This window comes from Bombus terrestris, chromosome 14 (genome assembly GCF_910591885.1).
Source record: "Bombus terrestris chromosome 14, iyBomTerr1.2, whole genome shotgun sequence".
Classification (NCBI taxonomy): Eukaryota; Metazoa; Arthropoda; class Insecta; order Hymenoptera; family Apidae; genus Bombus; species Bombus terrestris.
The window spans coordinates 11,673,275-11,682,937 of NC_063282.1; positions in this window are offsets into that span (position 1 = coordinate 11,673,275).

A 9,663-nucleotide genomic window follows, 5' to 3' on the forward strand; every position below is an offset into this window, starting at 1 on the left:
AGGACTCCGTAAGATACCTGGGCATGACCCTGGACAGGAGGCTAACCTGGAAAAAACATATCTCGGAAAAAACAAAGCAACTAAAGGAAAAACTAAGAAAATTCTATTGGTTCACGGGCCGACGCTCCAAACTAAACATACAGAACAAAATAACCCTCTACAAGGTCGTAATAAAACCTGTCTGGACCTACGGAATCCAACTATGGGGAGCAGCAAGTAATTCCAACATTGAAATACTCCAACGCTTCCAATCGAAAACGCTAAGATCCCTATTAAATGCACCCTGGTATGTTACCAACGAAACAATCCACCGAGACCTCAAGATACCTACAGTCAAAGATGAAATACACAAGTCCAGAAGCAGATATAACACAAGAGTCAACAACCACCACAACCCACTAGTCACCCAACTACTGGACACGACGGACCAGATCCGCAGACTAAAAAGAAAATACCCATTAGATTAAATCCTTAGTCCTACTAGAATCAACAATATAAAGCTATTATAATCCATGTCATTGTATCACGCCAAATTAAGTTACTGAAAATTCTCAACGAGAATTGATTGTAAATATTCTAATAAATAAAAAAGAAAAAAAAAAAGAGTTTGGCTGATCATGTGGGTTATGCGGTGGATTTTCTCTACTGTTGAGTGTTGTTTTCGGAAGCCGAATTGGTGATCTGGGAGTGATTTCAATTCTTCTAGGAGTGGAAGGAGACGATTCGTGAGCATCCTCTCGAATAGTTTAGACAGGGTAGGTAAAAGACTGATTGGGCGATAGGAGCTGGTTTCATATATTGGTTTACTGGGTTTAGGGATGAGGGTGATCAGTGAGATTTTCCACGCCTTAGGAAAGTGTTCAAGGCGGAGGATAGCGTTAAAGATTGATGCGATGAGTGCAATCCCTTTTATGGGAAGTTCCTTGATTGCTTTATTTCCTATTTGGTCGTGACCTGCTGCTTTCTTGGGGTTTAGGCGACTGATTGCTTCTATGATCTCTGCAGAAGTGAAGGGTTCAATAGGAGGGGACATTTGGAAGGGAGTGTGCAGGTATTCGGTGACGTCCGCTGCAGCTATGGAGGAATGGGGTTTGAATACTTCAGTCAAGTGTTTGGCAAATAGGTTGGCTTTTTCTATAGGGCTACACGCCCATCACGTCGGATTGGAGGTATTATTTGTGGGGGGCGCGTGAGTTTCCTGGACGCCTTCCATAGTGAGTAGTTGGAGTCGGCTGTGGGGGACAAGCTGGCGAGATATTTGTGAAAACGGTCATTATTGTAGTTTTTTATGGTTTTGGATAGTTTTCTAGTTGCGTTGTTTATTTTGCGCTTGTCCTCCGGTGTTCTATGGGTCTGCCATATCCTTCTTAGTCTACGTTTTTCTGCTATTTTTTTAATATGTACTGGGGGTATTCGTGATTGCTGATGGACGTTTTTGCCGGTGTGGAGAAGCGGATAGCGTTTATTATGCTCGTGTTTATAGGTATTCCGTGGCTGCTTTGATTTCTTCATTGGTTTTTAGTGAAGTTGAGGCTGAAGTTGTGTGGGTAAAGACTTCTCTAAAGAGCTGCCAGTTGGTGTGTTGGTTATGAATGGAGCCATTAGGTGTATTCTCGATGATAGTAGAACTGACTGTTACTATCACGGGGGAATGATCAGAGGAGAGATCAGCCGAGGAATTGATTTGGACGTGTCTTGACGAGATATTTTTAGTTATGAGGAAATCAAGGAGATCGGGTATTTTGTTTGTGTCGGTGGGCCAGTGTGTGGGTTCGTATGAGGTAAGGTAGTTGAGGTTGTTGGTTATTATCCTGTTGAGGAGGTTTTTGCCTCTTACTGTAACCAGTCTGCTGCCCCATTGGGTGTGTTTGGTATTGTAGTCTCCTCCGGCTATGAATCTATTGCCCAGGGTGTTCTAGAATCTGTCAAAGTCTTCTTTGGCGATGGAGTGTCTGGGAGGGCAGTATACAGCTGAAGTGGTGATCGTACCATGACAGTCTTCTATTGCTACGTTTGTTGCTTTGAGGTAGTCTTTCTGGAATGGTGGAAGTTCGTAGTGCTTGATGTTTGATTTGATTATGATTCCGGTGCCGCCGTGGGCCTTTCCGCTTGGGTGTTGGGTATGATAGAACTTGTATCCGTTTATGTTCAGGTAGTTTTTGTCGGTGAAGTGGGTTTCAGATATGAGCATTATGTCGATTAGCTGGTGTTTTAGGAAGAGTTCTAGTTCAAGTTTGCATTGCGCTAGACCGTTGACATTCCACAGAGCTATGCGTCTTGGTTTTATTTTGTGTCGGGGTGTATTAATTTATCCATGATGAGTGTTAATAGCGATAGCAAATTGTTTATTTGCTCTGATTGTTTCTCTATTAGCTTTCCAAGCCTAGAGACGTTGCCTGTATTAGGTAAGGTGGGGGAACTATTTTGGGGAGGATCCTTGTGGCTATTTGGTGTATTTCGAGTGCCTTGTGGCATAGGGCTTGGTCATAGGAGGTTGAGGGAGTGGTGAGTTTGGTAGGGCTGGGTGTTTGAATGGTTGGGGGGATTGGGTTAAAGGTGAATTTCGGCGAGCTGGGTGTTTGGTAGTTTACCTCTTTTGTTCTAAGTTTGGGGTACTTGTTTGAGTACAGAGTTTTGTAGGCTGAGCAGCCTTTGTAGTTGGCAGGATGGTCACCTTGACAGTGGATGCACTTCGCTGGGGTTTCCGATGATTTCCTGCATTGGTCGGTGGGGTGTGTTCCTGCACATTTGACGCAGCGGAAGGTATGGTTGCCGTATTTCTGCGTGTGCCCGTATCTTTGGCACCTTTTGCATTGCACTATCTCCTTTTTGATTTGCGGTGGTTCGAATTTTACGATGGCGTTCATTAGGCGACTGGTGTTGTAGATTTCCTTGTTGCTGGGTTTCTGTTTTAAATCGATAAAGCATAGGGATGACGGGTCTTTCGTGACTCTATGCCTTATGTTGCCTCGTGACCTTATGTTGCTGACGTTGATGACTTCGTGGCCGAGTTTTGATAGTTCGATTTTTAGCTCGTCGATGTCTGCGGAGTGGTGGATGTTTCGTAGCACCACCCGGAAAGGCCTTTCTTCTTTGAGTTGATAGGTGTGGAAGTTGGCGTTCAGGGCCCTAAGTATCTTGGTAAGCTTCCTGTAGGCTTCTGGGTTCGTCGGCAGGATTTTGACTTTGTTGTTGGTTATCTTCAAGTTGTAGTCCTCCTTGGAGATATCTCTCTCTAAGGACTTGATCATTGTCTGGATGTCGATGACATCATTAACAAATATTGGTGGGGGAGGGGGGGGGGGGTTCTCTGTGCTTGATGGTTTGACGGCGGGTCTGCGATTTCCATGGCGTCGTTTGAGGATTCCAATACTGCGAACCTGTCAACAGCGAACTGTGACGATACAAAAATGAGAAGAAAATGCAGCAGTAATCCAGTAGCGACATCTACACCAGCAGCAGAACCTATCTCGGTCTGCTACAGCCAACAGAGTAGCGCACTATCATCACAACTAACTACTCTTACTACACCTCAAATTGGTGACCCCAACGTGATCGACAGCGAAAAGAGGTGACCGTGTAATAGCGCTACCGAGACTTCCATCATCGCGAATATAAGACAGTGGCAATCTGGATCTACCGCTGCGATGCACACGGAACGGCCTTTCCATCTTTAGCAAACCTCGACGCCTCACCTCCGATCCACGTGCAAAGCAGGTGACATACGAGATGATGACCGAGACAGGAGTGATGTAGCCAGTGCAAAGTCCATGGGCATCACCTTTGTGCTACATGTCATACCTAAGAGGAACAGAGGCCTACGATTGTACGCAGAGCACCCTGCACCGTACCGACAGGTATCCACCGCCACATCGAAAACTTCGCGCAACATTTGTACGGGTTTGACAACAAACGGCTGATGCTTTACTACACATATAAGAAACGTTATCACTGGTAAGGGGGTACTGTAGCGGCACTCGACGCCAACTAGAGTCGGACGACGGCAGTGTAACATCAATCTACATCAGAGACTACACCGCGAGCAAGATGGTAGCCAGGTGTCTACACATCTTTGGCGCGTACGCTCAATAGTCTTAAGGACCCACCATGGGTCATGGCATTTTTCATAGTTAAGGTCCTTCAGACCATACAAGTATCTTTTATTTTAAGTGTCCCTTTTACATTTATTGTTTACTACGGGCTAACACGGGAAAGTTGGTTTTCCCCACGTTCAGTATCTTCCGTTAGCAACTTTCTCTTGAGGGCGGCTAAAACCCTTCCTGGTCCACCAACATTTTATTATCCAATCGGAAGCGGTGTCTACCCTCACTTTCCTAACCAAAATTGTCATCAACAAATCCGATGGTCCCGTGTCCTTAGACACACCCACCTGTAGCTTTCCTCAGACACAGTATCGCCACTAAAACTCACTCAGTCTCTATCTTTAGAATAGTCAACATCTTTTTATCGAGTTTCTACCCTTAGACCAGTCGCGTACTTAATGTATCGGTGTAACTAGGTTTTGCATAAAGTTGTTGGAGTGAATTGTGATTTATGTATGTTAATTCAGCGTGTATTCCATTGTGATTGCTGAATCCATAATAAAGTTTAATAAAAGCAAAGCTGATAGTTGTGTTACGGCTCAATCTTTTTATTTTATCATCCAACCGTCAAGTTTACGTGACAGCAGCGCAGTGGTTAGCGCCTGAGGTTACAAACGTTCGGGATCCGGGTTCAAATCCCGGTGACCGTAGTCCAACATGCAGAAGTACCCCAACAGCGAAATCTACACCAGCAGCAGAACCTATCTCGGCCTCTACATCAGCAGTAGCACTATCACCACAATTATAACTATCTCCACCTCACTAGTTTTGATTAAAAAGATATAAATGATTTTCTATAGTGAGTTAATGTAATTGATAATTAGTACTTCATTTTTCATGTATAAATTCATGTTCTTATTTCAGAGGTGCCAGTTTTTTTTAAATACTAATCCAATGCATGAGTTTGTTTCGGATTCATCGATTTACAGAAAATACATTTCATTTACATATTTGAATATTTTATAGCGTCTTAAATATGTATGCTAGAAGCACAAAAAATGAAGAGAAATAAAGGATGTGGACAAACGAAAAGGGCTAGATATTACGAAGTAATGTTTGAGCTTTACCAATTAGGAAGTAATTATACATATGTAGAGAGAGGGTAAATTGTAAATGGTAAAAAAAATATAATAATGGTAAAAAAAGAACGAGTCACGTTCGTTTACTGAGCTATTTAATGTGACGAACTGATCATCAACGTTTCGATGTTGGAGAATGTTTGGATTATCGGCGCACGGTCGGCCGCGTACACCGATGACTGACACGGATACTCGAGAGAGGTTTCCATGTTTTATCGCCTACACATATTTCATAGAATTTTACTAGTGAAGAGGATTCATACTCCATACAATATCCCTTCCCTTTCCCATTATTACATTTATATTATTACGTAGATAGAATAAGCAGATATTTAGATTTTTATGTAGATATGGTTTATGGTTAGGTAGACTACTTCAAATAATCTTCAGATTGTAATCTAAGTAAGTAGGTAAGGTGTAATCTAAGGTGTAGGTAGTGAATAGGTGATATAGTAGTAAGAAGTATATAGTAGTAATGGCATCATAGTAAACGGATGGCATTGTAAAATGTATATATTATGTAGTAGTTAATTCTATTCGAAAATACTGGTTTTTTCGTGATATAATTACAGATAATATCTAGAACAATTGCGAACCACGACGAATAAAAATTAAAAATGCCAGAGTATCTTTTGCTCTACCGTGGTAAAGAAATCAATAATCGATAAATCAGTCTAATTTGATTATAATATTCTCTCGTAACTGTAATTTTTCATGTAATCCATTTTGAAGTACGCCAGCTAATGAAACTACCCTTTAACTTTTAGTTTACAGTTCACAGAATTACAACTTAAAAGTACCTTTTCGATACCCATACGAAATAATCAGCAAATCACATTTCCGACCAATTTAAGAGAAAATCCTGGCAAACGGCCGTTGAATATTTTCATCACTTGAACTAAGTTTAATTTATATCGTGCATTCTGTGAATGCGAACGACGATTCTCTGTATTAAGAGTTTTAAAGAAATTTAAATAAAGAAGAGGAAATAATTTTAATAACAAAGAATTTTAAATATAAATTTTTTATATATACACAATGTAATATTTCTAAAAAATCGATATCGTTATTGCTAACAGGTAGACGTTTGTTTCATTATCAAAGCTTTCAAGCGTTGTGTTTCTTCTTTTCTCGATTGATATCTGTTGCGAATTCTCGACTAAAGAGCAACTGGTCAGGTCACACCGATCGGTCGATATAGCGTACCTGGAATGAATTAACGCTCAAGGTGAAGGAAGTTTAATAAATCGAGTGTTAGAGTAATCTAGCATTGTATTCCCACTTGTTGAATACGGCGGTGGTAAGATCTTGTTAGGAGTGAAGTATTTCACCCGCACGGTACAATGTCTGATGATGAACTGTCCTCCCATGTTGCTGATTCTCCCTACCAGCTGTTGGGTTTCATCTGTCCATCGTGCCTTTCCGACTGGGCTTTTCCCGGGGTTTTTTACCTGACCTCGGAGTCATTAGGTTTACAGCTCAGGAAGAACATGTTTTTTTTTTTACTTATTTATTGAAATTCACAATTTGTCCAATTTGGACATTTGGTGGAATTTTTTAACAGTTAAATTAGCATGTTGGTGGCTACCCCCAGCAGGGTACCATCCTCGTGTTTGCTAGGTTATGTCCTTTATAAGGTCTGCTGGGTGCTTCCTTTTTAGTCTTCTATCCATGTTTATGGTTTTGTACGTTTCCGCAGCTAGCCGGTTTGGGTGTGTTGCTATTCTTGATTTGTATTTCTCGGAGTATCTGCTAATTTCTTCCTTGACCGTTGGCATTCCCGGGTCCCTTCGTATATCTTCGTTTCTGACGTACCAAGGTCCGTTTACTATTGTTCTGAGGATTTTAGCCTGTATTACCTCTATTTTGTTTATATGGCTCATTGCTGCCGTCCACCATAATGGTACTCCGTACGTCCAGATTGGTTTTATGATCGTTTTATATATTTTTAAATTATTTTCTATGCTTAATTTGGATTTTCGGCTTGTTAGCCAATGCATTTGTCTCCTTGTTTTCTGTATTTTTTCTACTATTGATTTGATGTGTAGTTTCCAGGTGAGTTTTTGATCTAAGTGGAGTCCTAGGTATTTGACATGCTTTGTTTGCGTTATATGCGTGCCGTTCAATAGGATGTTTGGTGGTATCTTTTTTCGTAGCGTGAATGTAATATGGTTGCATTTATTGGCGTTTGCTTTTATTTGTTTTTCTTGTAGCCAATTTTCTATTTTTATGATATGTTCTTGTAGTATTTTGACTGCCGTTTCTGGGTTAGTATGCCTGACTAGTATAGCTGTGTCGTCCGCGAATGTCAATACTGTGCTGTTGGTAGTTGTTGGTGTGTTCGCCGTATATAATGTGTATAGCATTGGGCCTAGGACGCTTCCTTGTGGTACCTCGGCCTTGATGTCTTTAACTTGAGAATGTGTGTCCTTGATTTTTATTACGAAGGTTCTGCTGCTTAGGTAGGATTTTATTAATTGGTGTATTTGCTCCGGGAATTGTTTCCTAATTGTTTGTAGTAGACTTTCATGGTTAATTTTATGTGTCTATGTCTATAAAGAGGGCTGTGCAGTATTCCTTGTTTTCTAGTGCTACTATTATTTCGTTTATAAGCCTGTGCATTTGCTCTATTGTGGAGTGTTTGTTTCTGAAACAAAACTGGTGATCCGGTATTAGTTTTTTTGTCTCTATTATTGTTTTTATCCGGCAATATATTATTTTTTCCAGTATTTTGGAAAATACTGGAAGCAGTGATATTGGTCTGTAAGATGCAGTTTGGTGCGGGTCTTTGCCTGGTTTATGTAACATTTTGATCTGTGCTAATTTCCATGGTTTGGGGAAGTATTGAATTCTTAGAATTGCATTGAATATTATTGTTATTAGTCTTATTGCTTTTGGCGGAAGGTTTTTCAAGATTTTACCATTGATCAGGTCGATTCCTGGTGCTTTGTTGTTTTTTGTTTTATTAATTATGTTTCTAATTTCTTGTACTGATGTTTTTGGTATGGTGTATTCCTTGTCGGTTGTGGTAATAGTGGTTTGTGGATCCTCCTCCGTATGACTTTTGAGGTTGCTGTTGTTGATAATGTGATAATGTGAATGTGTTGCAGAGGTGGTTGGAGAATTCTTCAGCTTGTTCTTCGTTGCTTCTTGCCCATGTATTGTCTGCTTTTCTGATTGCTGGGACGGGTATTATTGGCTTCCTTATTTTTTTCGTGGCTTTCCATAGTGAGTAGTTGGTGTTCTCGTGTGTGGAGAGTGTCCCTATGAACTTTGCGAATTCGTTATCGTTGTGCTCCTTTATTTTGTTTTTTATTTCCTTTGCAAGTTTGTTTAAGTGTTTTTTGTTTTCTCGAGTTCTGTATTTTTGCCATTTTGCTTTTGCTTTCCTTTTTTCTCTAATTTTGTCGAGTATTTCTTGTGGGATTGTTATTGCTTGTCTGCTGGTTGATTCGGGTGTAGTGGTTGTCCTTGCTGCTTCTTGAATAGTTGCTGTCAATGTTGCTACTGCCTGTTCTATGTGTTCAGGAGTTTTCAACGGGATGTTGCAGTTTATTTTGCTTTCTATTATTTCTTTGAAAGTTTGCCATTTGGTGGTTTTATTGCATAGTGTTTCTGGTTTGCTATAGTGTATTGGTTTGTTTCTGTATTCAATTATTATGGGTGTATGATCGGAGCTGAGCTCGAGGTTGGGTGTTATTTTTAGTTTATTTGTGTTTAGTCCCCTTGTAACTGCAAAGTCCAGAAGATCTGGTTTTTTGTTCAGGTCAGTCGGCCAATGTGTCGGTGTTCCTGTGGATAATATATTGAGGTTATTATTTCTAATGTATTTTTCCAGTGTTCTGCCTCGAGGTGTAATGTTTCTTGACCCCCAAAGCGTGTGCTTTAAGTTGTAGTTTCGCGCTGCGATGTACTTGTCCCCTAGGTCCTGGAAGTATTCTTCCCACATTTGTGTAGTTATTTTGTGTCGTGGAGGCACATATACTGCTGACAACTGGAAGTAGTTGCTGCTAGTTTGAACTGTAACAGTGGTTGCTTGTAAATATTCTTTGTTAACTTGGCTGTGTAGATAATGTTTGATATCGTTTCTGACTATCACTGCTGTCCCTCCGTGAGCTTTTCCTGAGGGGTGTTTGGTATCATATATGGTGTAGTATGGTATTTTCATGTAGCTTTTTGTAGTGAAGTGTGTTTCTGAGACAAGTAGTATGTCTATATTGTTATTGTATATGAATGTTTTAATTTCAAGGGCCCGTTGTTGTAGGCCGTTTGAGTTCCAGGCTGCTATTTTTAGCGTGTCCGTTTTTATTTTTTGCTTAGCACGTTTGTAAGTAGTTGTAGCATGACTGTGATCTGTTGGGTTTGCTGTTTGAGTACTGCGTTTTGTTCGCTTATCATTCTGGTTAGCATTTCGGTGTTCTTTATGGATTGTTTGAGCAGTTCTTTGATTTCTGCAGTGTCATTGTTACTATTGCTGTGAT